The following is a 14605-nucleotide window of genomic DNA, read 5'->3' on the forward strand; positions in this document are numbered from 1 at the left end:
TGAGATTTTTTGGAAAGAAGTTACCAGTGTGATTACTGAAATGTTCTTTGTGTTCTTAGCTGTGTGTGTGTGTGTGTGTGTGTGTGTGTGTGTGTGTGTGTGTGTGTGTGTGTGTGTATAACTGCTGTGATCTGTGTAACTGTAAGCAGGGTTACGGTCTACGAACTCCTGTGTGAGTCTTGAAGCTGAGGCATGTGTTGGTTTTAACCCTAATCAAACATTTTATCAAGCATTTGTTTCTTAAACCTTTTCTTACCAAACCCATAGCCCAATCAGTACAAACATAGTCTCAGAGAGTCTTACTAATTCATTTAACAAGTTGTCAAATTCATACTATACTTGTACTTATTTGTATACTCGTACACAATTCTGCAGCTTTTACTCCTAGTGCTGTCATTGTCATTCAAATGCATAGATGCTAATCCAATCAGCTGACAGTATCACCCATACCTACACATTATCATAGCTTAACTTGGGACAATGACACTGTTCAGGAGGTGCAAAAAGACAAAAGACAGATGGGTGGTCATGTGACCCAGAGCGAGATGGCTGCTTGAGTTCTCTGCTCTTCTCTTATGTTTATTTCTGTCAGGTCCATTAAAGTCAAGAACACACATGACAATAAAAATGATTTAGGAAATTTTTATTGAATAAATTGCAATTCAAGTTGATAAATTCTGAATAAAATTTTGGCGATATGGCTCTGATCAAGGAGTCTTCTATGGGGCGCCGTTTGTAAAGCGGCTCACTCTGAAAATAACAGCAACATTTTGTCACATTTAGCTTCAAACAATGTTTAAAAAACAGGTATGAATTTTTGACGGTCATTTTTTAGCACATTTACAACAATATTTGTCAACTTAGAGATATTTTAAATAGTTAAATATAAATATTAAATGTTACACCTAAATGTTAAATGTTAAATCTAAATGTTAAATCTAAATCTAAATGTTAAATCTAAATCTAAACCTAAATGTTAAATCTAAATGTTAAATCTAAATCTAAATGCTAAATCTAAATGTTAAATCTAAATCTAAATGTTAAATCTAAATGTTGAATCTAAATCTAAATGTTAAATCTAAATCTAAATGTTAAATCTAAATGTTAAATCTAAATCTAAATGTTAAATCTAAATCTAAACCTAAATGTTAAATCTAAATGTTAAATCTAAATCTAAATGTTAAATCTAAATCTAAATGTTAAATCTAAATGTTGAATCTAAATGTTAAATCTAAATCTAAATGTTGAATCTAAATGTTTCGGGTGAAACTAAATATATAACTGATATGCAAATTCAAAATGCCGGTAACCGGAAGTGCCAAAATAAAAGCGCGAGGAGGTAAGTGTGTGTTTATAGCACGGTTTAGTGTCAAATAACGAATAAAAACCATCTCATCTGAGGAAATGGTCTCTTGGACATGGATTATCGTGATAATAACTACATAAAATAATAATCACGTTTGGAGAAACTGTATTTGTATATGATGACAGAGTGCTGAACACGCTCAAAACAGTGGAGATGATCGTGGACTTCAGGAGAAACACCCCAGCACTCCCCCCTCTCACCATCATGAACAGCACTGTGGAAGCAGTGGAGTCATTCAGGTTCCTGGGCTCTACCATCTCCCAGGACCTGAAGTGGGCAAATCACATTGACTCCATTGTGAAAAAGGCCCAGCAGAGACTGTACTTCCTTCGCCAGCTGAAGAAGTTCAATCTGCCACAGGAGCTGCTGATCCAGTTCTACTCAGCCGTCATTGAGTCTGTCTTAAGCACTTCCATCACTGTCTGGTTTGGTTCAGCTACCAAATCGGACATCAGGAGACTACAACGGACAGTCCGGACTGCAGAGAGGATTATTGGTGCCCCCCTGCCAACCCTCCAGGACCTGTACTCTTCCAGAGTGAGGAAGAGAGCAGGTAAAATCATCACAGACTCCACTCACCCTGGACACCCCCTGTTTGAACTGTTACCGTCAGGACGGCGACACAGATCACTGGCCACAAGAACTTCCAGGCACAGGAACAGTTTCTTTCCACAGGCCATTTCCCTTCTGAACACTTAACATGCCCCCCAAAGCATATGCCTGTAAGTGCAATACTCCCACTGTCTAGTGCAATAAACTCAGGTGATATTTATATCTATATTATTCATACTACTCAAAATACTGTAAATATGTTTATAATCTGTAACATGCGCTAGACTCCCACTGTCTAGTGTAATATTCTCTAATTCAGGTGATATTTATATTATTCATACTACTCAAAATACTGTAAATATGTTCATAATCTGTAAATGTTTATTCAGACTAAACCCAACTGTGACCCTACTTTTTTACTTTTATACTATTTTTATTTATTTTTTATATATTTTCATTCTTAGAATTTGTATTACTGTGTTCTTGTTGTATTTGTATTTGTATATGTGCACTGGAAGCTTCAGTACCAAGAAAAATTCCTTGTGGGTGCAAGCACACTTGGCAATAAAGCTCTTTCTGATTCTGATTCTGATTCTGATTCTGATTCTGATGACATGACATTCAATCAAAGTGAGCCCCCTCGTGGCTGACTATTATACCTACAGGTCATAAGTCCCGCACTTTTCATAAAAGTGACACTAGCCTACTCAAATACAGTTTCTCCAAACGTGTTGATTATTTTAGGTAGTTATTACGATAATCCATGTCCAAGAGAGGCCATTTCAATCCGTGTATCATTCGTTCAATCGTTTTTTGATTTAATATTGAAAGTAAAAAAATGAGAAAACAGTTCCTTTTTCGATTTTTCATTTTTTCCAAAAAAACGAAAAACAAGAATTCAGCTTGATTTTTCGTTTTTCGTTCTGAGGTATCAAAATTAATAAACAGCTGGAAAATTCGATTTCTACACGTGGGCGGGAATGAAACGCCCCTTTCCTCTGATTTGTCAGCCGAAGATCAAACTGTCCCGTCATCAGTTCTTCCTCAGTTCTGCACTGCAGAATAAGAGTCCTCCGTTGTGTGGATTCTTAACGCGTTTATTGGAACTTTTTCATGTTTTCCATCAACGAGACTAATGAATGGCTCGACACAACCCGTACTGGGGAATAGACTAGACAGGGCTTTCTTCTTTGTAGACCAGAGTTCTCAAGTGCCAGGGGTTTGCTGTTTTCATATTTTCCGAACTGTAAAGTTTTTTTTTTTTTTTTTTTTATCATGAACCACGCTGAGTTTTATACCTAAGTGACTATATAATGCATTTTACTTCAAATAATCTAAATGTTGACTTTGAAAAGTAGGCGCGTCCGAAGGCTATTCACTCTATTTTGGTTCATTTTTGGTGTGCGCCAGAAAGATGTTCAAGGAGACTGAGACGCACTAAAGTAGAAATCATGTTGTTTTCTTTATTTTTCAAAGGCATGACTTTTTGTAGTCATTTTGAATGTACACAAATAAAAACATAAATTTTACTGTTTCGAATGACAGAGTAACGAATAACAAAGTTATTTCCCCTGCTGAGCAACAAATCCAAGTGATGGCGCCGACGCATCGCTCGCTCTCACAACATAGGCTATTATCAGTTCACTTCTGGCATTGCTAACTTGACATCGCAGCCTGTTCATTATTAAAATAAAACACAGTCAACCAAATATATAAAAAATTATTCTGCTTAATTTAATTCGTCTGTTGTACAATATAAAGGCTGTGCCGCACAGCAGTTATTCCAAACTCATTTCCCATGCTGTGAAGATGCTGATTTAGCCTATACGTGTATATTGGGACTCGACTGAAGTTTAAAGCCTTCTTTACATTACTAGTTAGCATCCAAATTTTGCATTGCAAATATGGAAACTTGGGATCGAGATGCGCGAAACCAACGTAGGTAGTTTCAGTTTCGATTCAAATAGCCTAAATTTGTTTAGGCTTGGCGTTTAAAATAGGCTAAATGTTGTTTATAATAAAGGACACAATAGGCTATTATTATAAGCTATTAGGTTATATTTTTATTATACGTGGCTACTTATTTTTTTATTCTTGTTGTTTTCTGAATACCATTCATTTAAGGATTTGACATAGGCAAATGTCAAAGGGGAAGTAATGGTAAGGGGAAGTAAAATACGCATAGAAATAGCCTATATGTTATTAATAGTGTTTATAATGTTAATGTTGAATTTTATTTACCGGTCTTTTTCTGAATAGGCTATAAAATGCGTTTGTTTCCCTCTCAACATAACCCAGTGCACTGCGCACAAGCGCACATCTTTGAGATATAAATGAATACATTTTAATAAAACACAATAAGGCCTACATTATAAAACTCAGAAGAGTAGCCTATGTATTTTAATATCTCTGTTGTTCTCTGTTCTCCGGTTGTTAGATAGTCAGTCTGAATGACAGTTCATGCGTTTATGTTAGCTGGGTATAGCCTAGGCTTAGGCTATAGTCAATGCATTATTCTTTTCTTTTTCTATAAGTGTTAAAATATTTAATTTACAACTAATTATATTGATTATCTATATCTACATTTATTATTTAAAAAAAATTTACTGGGCGATCGAGGGCGACCATGTTAGGCTAACAGCCGTCATTTACCCTGCATACCGAGCTGATGCAAAGCATAAAGTTAGGTGAATTTATATCTTCACAGATATCTATCCCTGTCTAGTTTATTTCCCAGTACGGGTTGTGTCGAACCATTCGTTAGTCTGGTTGTTTGATGAAAAAAAAGATTAAATGTAGTTGCAATAAACGCGTTAAGAATCCACACAACGGAGGACTCTTATTCTGCAGTGCAGAACTGAGGAAGAGCTGATGACGGGACAGTTTGATCTTCGGCTGACAAATCAGAGGAAAGGGGCGTTTCATTCCCGCCCACGTGTAGAAATCGAATTTTCCAGCTGTTTATTAATTTTGCTACCTCAGAACGAAAAACGAAAAATCAAGCTGAATTCTTGTTTTTCGTTTTTTTGGAAAAAATGAAAAATCGAAAAAGGAACTGTTTTCTCATTTTTCTACTTTCAATATTAAATCAAAAAACGATTGAACGAATGATACACGGATTCATTTCCTCGGATGAGATGGTTTTTATTCGTTATTTGACACTAAACCATGCTATAAACACACACTGTCTTCCTCACGCTTTTATTTTGGCACTTCCTGTTACCGGCATTTTGAATTTGCATATTAGTTAAATATTTAGTTTTACCCGAAACATTTAGATTCAACATTTAGATTTAGATTTAACATTTAGATTTAACATTTAGATTTAATATTTAGATTTAGATTTAACATTTAGATTTAGATTTAACATTTAGATTTAGATTTAACATTTAGATTTAGATTTAACATTTAGATTTAGATTTAGCATTTAGATTTAGATTTAACATTTTAGATTTAACATTTAGATTTAGCATTTAGATTTAGATTTAACATTTAGATTTAACATTTAGATTTAGATTTAACATTTAGATTTAGCATTTAGATTAGATTTAACATTTAGATTTAGCATTTAGATTTAGATTTAACATTTAGATTTAGATTTAACATTTAGATTTAACATTTAGATTTAGATTTAGCATTTAGATTTAACATTTAACATTTAGGTTTAACATTTAATATTTAGATTTAACTATTTAAAATATCTCTAAGTTGACAAATATTGTTGTAAATGTGCTAAAAAGTGACCGTCAAAAAATTCATACCAGTTTTTTTAAACATTGTTTGAAGCTAAATGTGACAAAACGTTGCTGTTATTTTCAGCGTGAGCCGCTTTACAAACGGCGCCCCATAGTCTTCTGACCTTTCATGAGCACCATGAAATAGCAGAGAGTCAGAGGACAGCAGGAGCATTAGGGAACGCTCACACAGTTTGGGAGAGCTGAACTATTCCCCCTATGAACAGAGCAGCACTGATGACAGAAAAGCAAATGCCACGTTATACACGACAAGGAGGAGCTGGGGAGGTGGCGGGCTGCAAAGAGCTAGCATCAGCAGTTAGGAGCGAACTGAATCTGTTTAAAGAGGGAGCCCTGTTTATATCATAGCCATTAGCAGCAAGGGGAGTTGAACAGCATTTTTTCCTCCAAATCTATCGCTCTATCTCATTCACGGACCGTCAATTATGTCTGACCCCAGTTTGGACAAAGAATTTACGATTTTTGGATCAAAGCGTTCGCAGAAGGCAAAAGAAAAGGACAAAACGAAGACCACCTCGTCGCCAACAGAAGCGGAGGCCCAATCGGACATGGCGCTGATACTCTCTGAAATAAAAGCCAACGGCTCTCGTCTCGATGAGATAACTGATCAGCTGAAGGAAATAGCTGGATCAGTTTCCTCGCTACAAAACTCTTTCGCGGCCCTCACTGAGAGGATCGAGGGTATTGAGCAGGGACGTGCGGTCAGGGTAGGCAGGGTAGGCAGTGCCTCACCAAAGGAAATGTTGACATTACATTTATTAATTCCAAGAACTTTATTAATTCACCACATTATTAATTGCATTTATTTTATTCCAAATATTAATTTTTGTAACAAAAATGTTCAGGAATACACATATAATATACTCATTTTGCCATTGTTTGCTCCTAAAACCATTGTTTCATGCAGGAAATTCAAGGCCATGGCCATTGAGGCAGAGGTTAGCAGTGCCTCTTTGGTCCATAGAACGTAGTTTACGTGGTTTGCACATGCGCAGTCAGTTCTCATGCTGTCTTGAATTGAGGCCATAGACAGTATAAGAAGTGGACAGAGCCATCCCATTGGAACTCAATTGAGACAAGTGAAGCCCATTTTTAGCAATTTCTTAGCACTTCCTTTTCTGACGCGCAGACTCAAACCGAGCAAAGCGTTACACGGACCACGTGAGCAAACCGTCTGTCTTCTAGTAGCTGTGCCAAGAGAAATCTGAATCATTCCCTTCCGAATCTTGCAGAGACGGAGAGTGTGAGTAGGAGCTGTCCATGAGCTGGAGCAGGAGAAACTTTTGCTAGGTATTCTGATTAATTATATTGTCATTTTGCCTCCACGTCCCCCCGATTGCTCGCAAGCTTCTCCTCCTGTCCATACGGTAATCTCTCTACTGTGCGACAGAGAGTCGCGTGGTTATGACACAATCGTTAGCCTACTTTTACAAAAACTGCTTCTATGGGGCCATAACGTAAGATACAAGGTAATGGAGCATTTTATACATTGTCGTGTTTCTTTAGAAATAAATAATGGACAAATGGAGTCTTCAAACGCCTCAGATGTAAAGTTATTCGCTGTCAAAGTGATGCCAAAATGAATGGGAGTCAATGCTAACAGCAGGTGAAGTTCTGCTACAAGATGGTGGCACGCGGCCGGCTTCAACTTCCGGTCGACTTCCTTCCCGCTTGATTGAGGCAGAGACCGAGCTTGCTTCATGTCACGTGATCCACTCAATCCGCGCTTCCCGATCTAGCGGCGCCTAGCGTTGGCTGTAAACAGGCCCGGGGTGGGTAATCAGGAGAATTCCCGGTGGGCCGCTTCACTTTTGGGCCGGTCGAGGATTTTTGTTTTTTCACATTTGTCACGTTAGTTACATAGGCTACACACGTTCCGCATTCTGACACAGCAGCGCGCAGACTCTGCATGGGTTGTACCATGTGAGGGAGTTCTCCCCTCCCCTCCTATAGAGTTGGTTGTGTCCATAGCCCGTCTTTTCCAAAACGTTTTCTCAGGTAACTACCGGCCCGGTAGATATGCGTCAGGGAAGATGGATGGGAGGAAGAGGCCATGAGGTATGTAGGCTTGTTTCCGCCACAGAATAAAACATTTTAAAAGATAATTGCGACTTTTTATCTCACAATTGCGAGTTTACATCTCGCAATTCTGTCATTATTTCTCAGAATTGCGTGAAATAAAGTCGCAATTGCGTGTTATAAAGTCAGAATTGCGAGATATAAAGTCAGAATTGCGAGATATAAAGTCAGAATTGCGAGATATAAAGTCAGAATTGCAAGATATAAAGTCAGAATTGCGAGATATAAAGTCAGAATTGCGAGATATAAAGTCAGAATTGCGAGATATAAAGTCAGAATTGCAAGATATAAAGTCAGAATTGTGTGAAATAAAGTCGCAATTGCTTCTTATAAAGTCTAAGTGAATTATTATTTAACCTTTACATTATCTGTTGAACCATGGCATTAATACAAACTACACAATAGTGACTTGTCGGTTCGCTGACACCGCGCCGCCTCCCTCTTACTGTGTCCTGCACAAAACATTTGTTTGTTGTATAAGTCATAATATAGATGTGTCCATTAATTTGATTATTAGATTTGATTGTGCATTAGCCTCACATATGACTGACTTTGCTGTATGCAGGCAGCGATGTGATTATGCCTGATATGAACTTGGGTTGCTACATTAACTGAATGAATATATGAACATATGCCACATTGATAGGTCACAGCCTACCCATGACAAGATTTCACCGCACGTTACTGGTATTGAGACTAGTCTAACAGAGGCTGAAGGGAGGATTTCTTCCGTGGAAGACTCGGTGGCAGTGTCCGAAGGCCAGCTTGCTAATTTACTGACTAAGGTGGAACAACTTCAGTCAAAAGTGGACGCCTCAAAAGTTAAGAGAACAGAGGTCGACAAAAGAATTTGAGAATAGTTGGTCTACCAGAAGGAGCTGAAGGCTCCGGTCCGCTCACGTCGTTTCTCTGTTCCTCTATCCCCAAATGGCTAGATTTGCCCGCGGATTCTCTCGCCTTGGATATCGAGAGGGCCCATCGGTATCCTACTTTTGTGCCCAGTAATCTGAATTCATCCCAGAGGAGTGTTCTGATTCGTTTCTTGCGGTTTACCGAAAAGGAAACTGTTCTCAGAGGAGCATTGAAGAAGACGATTAACCACGAGGGCGCAGAGCTTCAGTTTTATTCGGACTTATCTACCAGTGTTCTGCAGAAACGTTGCGAATTCAGCTCAGTGGTCAAAACTATGGCCTCTCGTGGCTTATATCGCGGATTCGCCTATACCCTGAAAAATGTTTCCTCCCTAAATCGAATTTGGAGATGGCCATTTTGTCCACCTTGAGCCAGGGATCACAGTGTCAAACGGCCTAAGAGTTATCAGCGATTTTGTACTTTTGGTTGCTGTAGCGCCACCTATCGGCCAATCGGGGTCATACTCTGATAGGTTGTCCCCAAATTGAGGCCTACCATCTGGCCAGGTTTCACGTCTCTAGGCCTTACGGTTTGAAAAAATCAGTACAATTACAATAGGGTTTCAGCAATTCGTGCTTGAACCCCTAATAAACCATTGACACACTTCCAGTGGAAGTGTTTAGATGGACCTTTATGGTAACCTTTGGTCCCATTCCAGGGTCTGAATATAATCTTGCCAATGCTTTTTCACTTATACCTGAAATGCCATTCTGTTTTTTTTGTTTTTTTTATTGCGTATCCGTGTACAGCTGCAAACTGAATGCACTCAGAAACTGAAAGAGCACATAATACAAATCATACTTTTGTAAAACAAAATTAAATGTAATAAGTAAAAAATGAATCCAAGAAAAGTCATGTCAGAACTTTTTCCACCTTTAATGTGATATTGAGACTAACAAAATTCATGTAACAAATAGTATATATATATATATATTTTAATTTGTGCATTAATCTCAGAAGAGTCTTTGAACTTACATGTGTGTCATTAAAGAGGCAAACACGATAGGAAGATAATTAAGTGTTTTTCCTGTTTGTCTGGAAAAGATTTGTCTAACTGGATTTCATATTTCTTCTAGACTATGTTTAAACCTTTGTATTTTAGCACTTTTCGTTTTATTGTAAAATAAATGTAAATGTAGTTATTTGGTAAATCTATTGACTGAAATGGACCTCACTATTTTTGAAAATGGTTAATGTGTGTTCATAAAATAACCCTTCCACCTATAAACTACAAAATAAGGAAACAGGTTAGGCCTGTATGTCTGCTTCATGTTACGTCAAACACTAAAGCTACAAATACAGTCTCATCTGAAGTGATTCTAGCTGGAGAAATTGAGCACATTTGTCTGTCAAAGCAGTGAATTGTGGTGAATTCAGAACAGATTCTTGTTTGCTTTTTTAAAATCTGTGAAATATTGAGAAAATGGACCCTGAACCTAATTTATGATTCTATTATAAAATGCATCAAGCAACAGAGCGGGGTACAACCTAACGCTTTTTGACTTTTTTTTTGACATTTGTGTAAATCTACTTATGGTTCAGAGTATTTATTTTTTCCCACATTAATTTCCCACATGTCTAGTACAATTATGTAGTTTTATTTTATTAATACAGTATATACTTTTATCTTGATATACCCCGAAAGAATGGAAGTGAAATGTGACAACATGCCCCATAGGTGGGGTACATTGTAACATGACCATATGACAGATGTAATGTAATGACAAAATGTAATCTGATCTAATAAAAACATATACAAGACAAACTAAAATATTTTCATAAAGTACAATTATTAACTTTTTCATATAAAATAATAGCATTTTTTATTAATTAAAAATAAAATAATATTTGAGTTTGACAACGAACACACCAGAAAACACAGCTACAGTACAACATTCTTTGTAATGTTCAAAACATTATAATAATTAATTTCTGAACATTGACTCTCAGTCTTTATTTACCTTTAGCTGGACTGAACTTGGATGGATGAAAAATGCATTTCACTGATTCAATACATTGATATAAAAAAAAAAATTTAATTATATGATTTTTTTTATATATATACAGTATATACTGTACAAGTACCTAGTTAAAAAGACAGTTTATGACTGATGTCTTGATATTTTCTCATTTTCTCAAAGACTCAAGCTTACCAGAACAGGGAATTCGCAGGAGTAATTCCAGTGAAAGATTACGTCCCGACTTTTAGCATCATTGGACTCACTTGGCATTCAGTTAAACTAGCTGAACACTTCATATGGGAAGAAGAAACTGGGGCGTCTACTAATCGACACCCAATTCAATAATAGTCAACTAACTTACTTGTTCCCCTAAACTAGCTTCCTAAACTAGGAATAAATCGACAAACAGACTTCAGCAAATGTCCTTTAAGTGCTTTAATCACGGCCGGGAGAGTTTCTCGAGCAGTTCTCAGGGAATCTCTCCCAAGAAGCAAGGCCGGAGGATCTCAGACAAATTCCATTGAGAATCCCACCAGAAAACACGAATACAACAGTCTTAACAGAATCGAGAAAACAGAGACTAACATGTCACCTTCAATATGATTGGTTCAATTGGTTCAAAAGCCCCAACCTTTTCCCTCTGTCACTGGCACAAGCAAACTCTGATTTTGTGATTACTTATCACAAGGTTTGAGAACTAGTCATCAGTCTAGTTTCACTTCCCCTTTCTGTTATTAATACACACACTCAAAGTCACAAGTTTTCCCAAAAGAGTTTGGACACATTAAAAGCATATGAATGTCGTTCCTGCAAGAAAAACAAATGTTAGTTGATTAATTAAACTTGATTAATTAAAAAATCCATCACACCAGCATCTGCCCCTTTGTCTCAGTGTCTCCTAAAACCCTTGTTTATTGTGAACTTAAACGTTTGCAACCCTCAAACTGGACATTATTTGTGTGAAACTCTAGCCTGGGTGCCAGCCCGAACCCCGCCCACAATATTTTTTGGTCGGGAAGTTCGGTCTGGACTCGCTCCGTTGAGGAGCTATTATGCCCGAACAAAAATTGTTCGGACCAATCAAATTGTCAGGGCGGGCTTTATACGATGATGGACAGATAAGCAACGGTAACGTCATCATCCACGTCATCAACGAGCGCTTGGGTTGAATTCAAATGACTGCCGCTGAAGAATTGAGATTTCACGAGTTCATGCTTACAAATAAGTCAGATAGAATAAATGCATATTTGGCGTGCTGTCTGAGGAGAGGCTTCGGGCTCGGTATTCGGCCCGAACCCAAAGTACTCCCCCCGTATTCCTGGCTGTGGAAGAACAAGCCAAGAGTGAGTGCAGGGATGCTGAAAACTGTCATGTTAGGTGAGTTGACCGAGTGAATAAATATATGCTTTCCTCTCATGCTGATAGACGGTTGATTGGATTGATTATTTGAATGTGCTCCTCCTGAAATTTGTTTATAAAACATCATGTGTAGATTCCGCCATCGCGTCTGTTATAGAAGATATCGACAGCGCATTAATTTTAAAAGAGGAACAGAGAACCGCGATCGGAAACATGAATGAAAAACATACGTCACTTACTCCGTTGCTCTGATTGGTTGTAGGTCTATCCAATTGAGTGCAGAGGATTTTTTTTTCCTGGTTCGGTTGAAATACGCCCCATAATCAAAGCTCAATGGAGAAGTATCAGACTCACATTCTGACTAGAATTGAGTATGACGACGTCAGGCTAGTGAAACTCTGTATTTTAGCTCTTCTCATGTTATTGCCTTTTTAAGACAACGTTGTTTTATTCCTCCATTTTTAAGTTGATTTAGTTAAAAATGTCAGTTCAAAGGAAGAAAAGAAAGTCTACTGGCTGAATTGGACCTCACTGTTCTTGAAAACAGTAAATGAACAACTGTGTTCATAAATAAACCTTTAACCTAGAAACTAAATCCTATATAGTTGGCAAGAAAACGAGTTAGACCGGTTTCACAGAGACTGTCTGGAACTAAAGCCACACTTTATCACATGTGAAGACTTTAGCAGGAGAATCCAGCACACTTCTGTCAACAGCAGTGAATCTTCTGTTAGCATGTGTGTGTGCAGGTTTGTCTATAACTGGGAAGAACAAAATATTTCATAAATGCTGTCACTAAAACCATGAAACCTGTAGTACAGACTTGAGTCAAACCTCACTAGTTCAGAAGGTCATAAATCAACCAAGTCAATTGCACTAATTGAAATAATATGCATTGCATTAGCCGTGCTTGCATTTTAAAAGTAACACTAAGTAACTTTTCAACCTTCATTATATATTTCCAAAACGCTTGTGATGGTACATTCAATAGGTTGAATGACATGTCTGCCATAGCCTGACGGGGTTTGTATAGTTTTTAATCGTACTTTTAAACTTCGGGTTTCGGGTAGTAACCCGAGCAGCACAAAAAGAACTACAAAATTCGACTGCTTTACGGCATAGGCTACCTCACTTCCCCCAACACGTCCTCGCATGCTGTTGGACTTGTAAGTATATTGCTTATATTGTATATCACTCGCTGCGCCCTGATCTGCTGGCTGCAGCCAGATAATGGCCTTGTCCAATTACCCACACTCGCGGGCTTGTCCACTTGAGAGCATGTGCATGTGACAGGAAGGAAGTGTACAAGACTGTCCCATGTCAGAAAAATGCCCCTTAATGCACTCCTAACCCACACTACACTGTAAAAAATGTAACCGTGATTTGCTAGAACTTTACCGTCAAAAATACGGTAGCAACCCGTTATTGGTTTTACAGACTTAACTAAAATTTACAGTAATAAAACGTATTTTATTATCTGATATAATGTGAATTTACCATCCTATTGAAGTATTAATATCTGTTTTGTACCATAATACTCTGATAACCACCAATCACTGCAGTGATGAGAGTCACATGATCAATCAAAGCTCATCACAAGCAGCTCTTCCACAAGAAAACTAGAACTATAGAAGCTGCACAGTGTTATTCACACAAACATTAAACACCATCACGGTAACAACACACATGATATTTTAAAAATGCAATAAACATTAATTTAACAACATTAAATGTAACATAAAACCCTAATGTACATAACTGATTAGAAAAAAAAAACGAAGAAAACTATGAAGAAACATAGTTATTTCAGCAGAAATACATCAAATGTGAAGTGTCACGCAGGGAATTGTGGGAATGTCAATTTACGGTTTTTCACTGTAAATTATACAATGAGTTGTTCTTTTTCACTTTCAAAATCTGTAAATTTAACAGTATTTTACAGTAAAATTACATTAAATGTACCATTAGATCTATCACAGTTATTTACCGTATACAGTACGGAAACTTTCTGTTAACCAATTTATAGTTTTTCACTGTAGCATTTTTACAGTCTTTTACCGTTAAAATTACGAACATTTTTTACAGTGAATATATTCGGAACGGTGTTCGAGGCTAAGCGTATCCCATCATGCATTATGTTAGGGAACTCATCATGAGATGTTGAGGAAAACATTCCACTGTAATTTAAATTAATTAGATACATATAAAAACATATAGCAAAGATGAGTAAGGTGTGTGTAGCCTATTTTGTACAACATTTGCAACTGTTTTTTATCACTTAATTAGAAGCACCACAATTTTAATGTTGTCTTCTGTTAGTTACATAGCAACTACTGAACAGACCATGTAGAAGTTTATTTTAAATGCAAAGTATTGAAAATATAATAAATAAAAGCTCTGTAAACACTTTTTTTTTTGCAAGACTATAACTGTGTCCCATCAAGTGATCAAAAGTTCTACACTTGCAGTGACAGTCTTTACACCAATACTTGAACACTTGGGCCAAATTGAGGAAATACGTCATGCAAGTAGACAAGTGGTCAAGTACAAAGGCCACAAGTGTGGGTATCTGGACAGGGCACATATTGCTTCTCGCTACTGTCTCCAATATTTAGAGTTTG

General features: G+C 37.2%; 1 protein-coding gene across 1 annotated transcript in view; it reads right to left on the minus strand.

Moving 5' to 3' along the window:
* The window catches only part of LOC311283512 (E3 ubiquitin-protein ligase RNF19B-like), a 320725-nt gene that overhangs the window by 34446 nt on the left and 271674 nt on the right, over nt 1–14605 (minus strand). The gene's annotated exons all lie outside the window — the stretch shown is intronic.

Source organism: Rutilus rutilus (genome assembly GCF_951802725.1).
Source record: "Rutilus rutilus genome assembly, chromosome: 23".
NCBI classification, from domain to species: Eukaryota; Metazoa; Chordata; class Actinopteri; order Cypriniformes; family Leuciscidae; genus Rutilus; species Rutilus rutilus.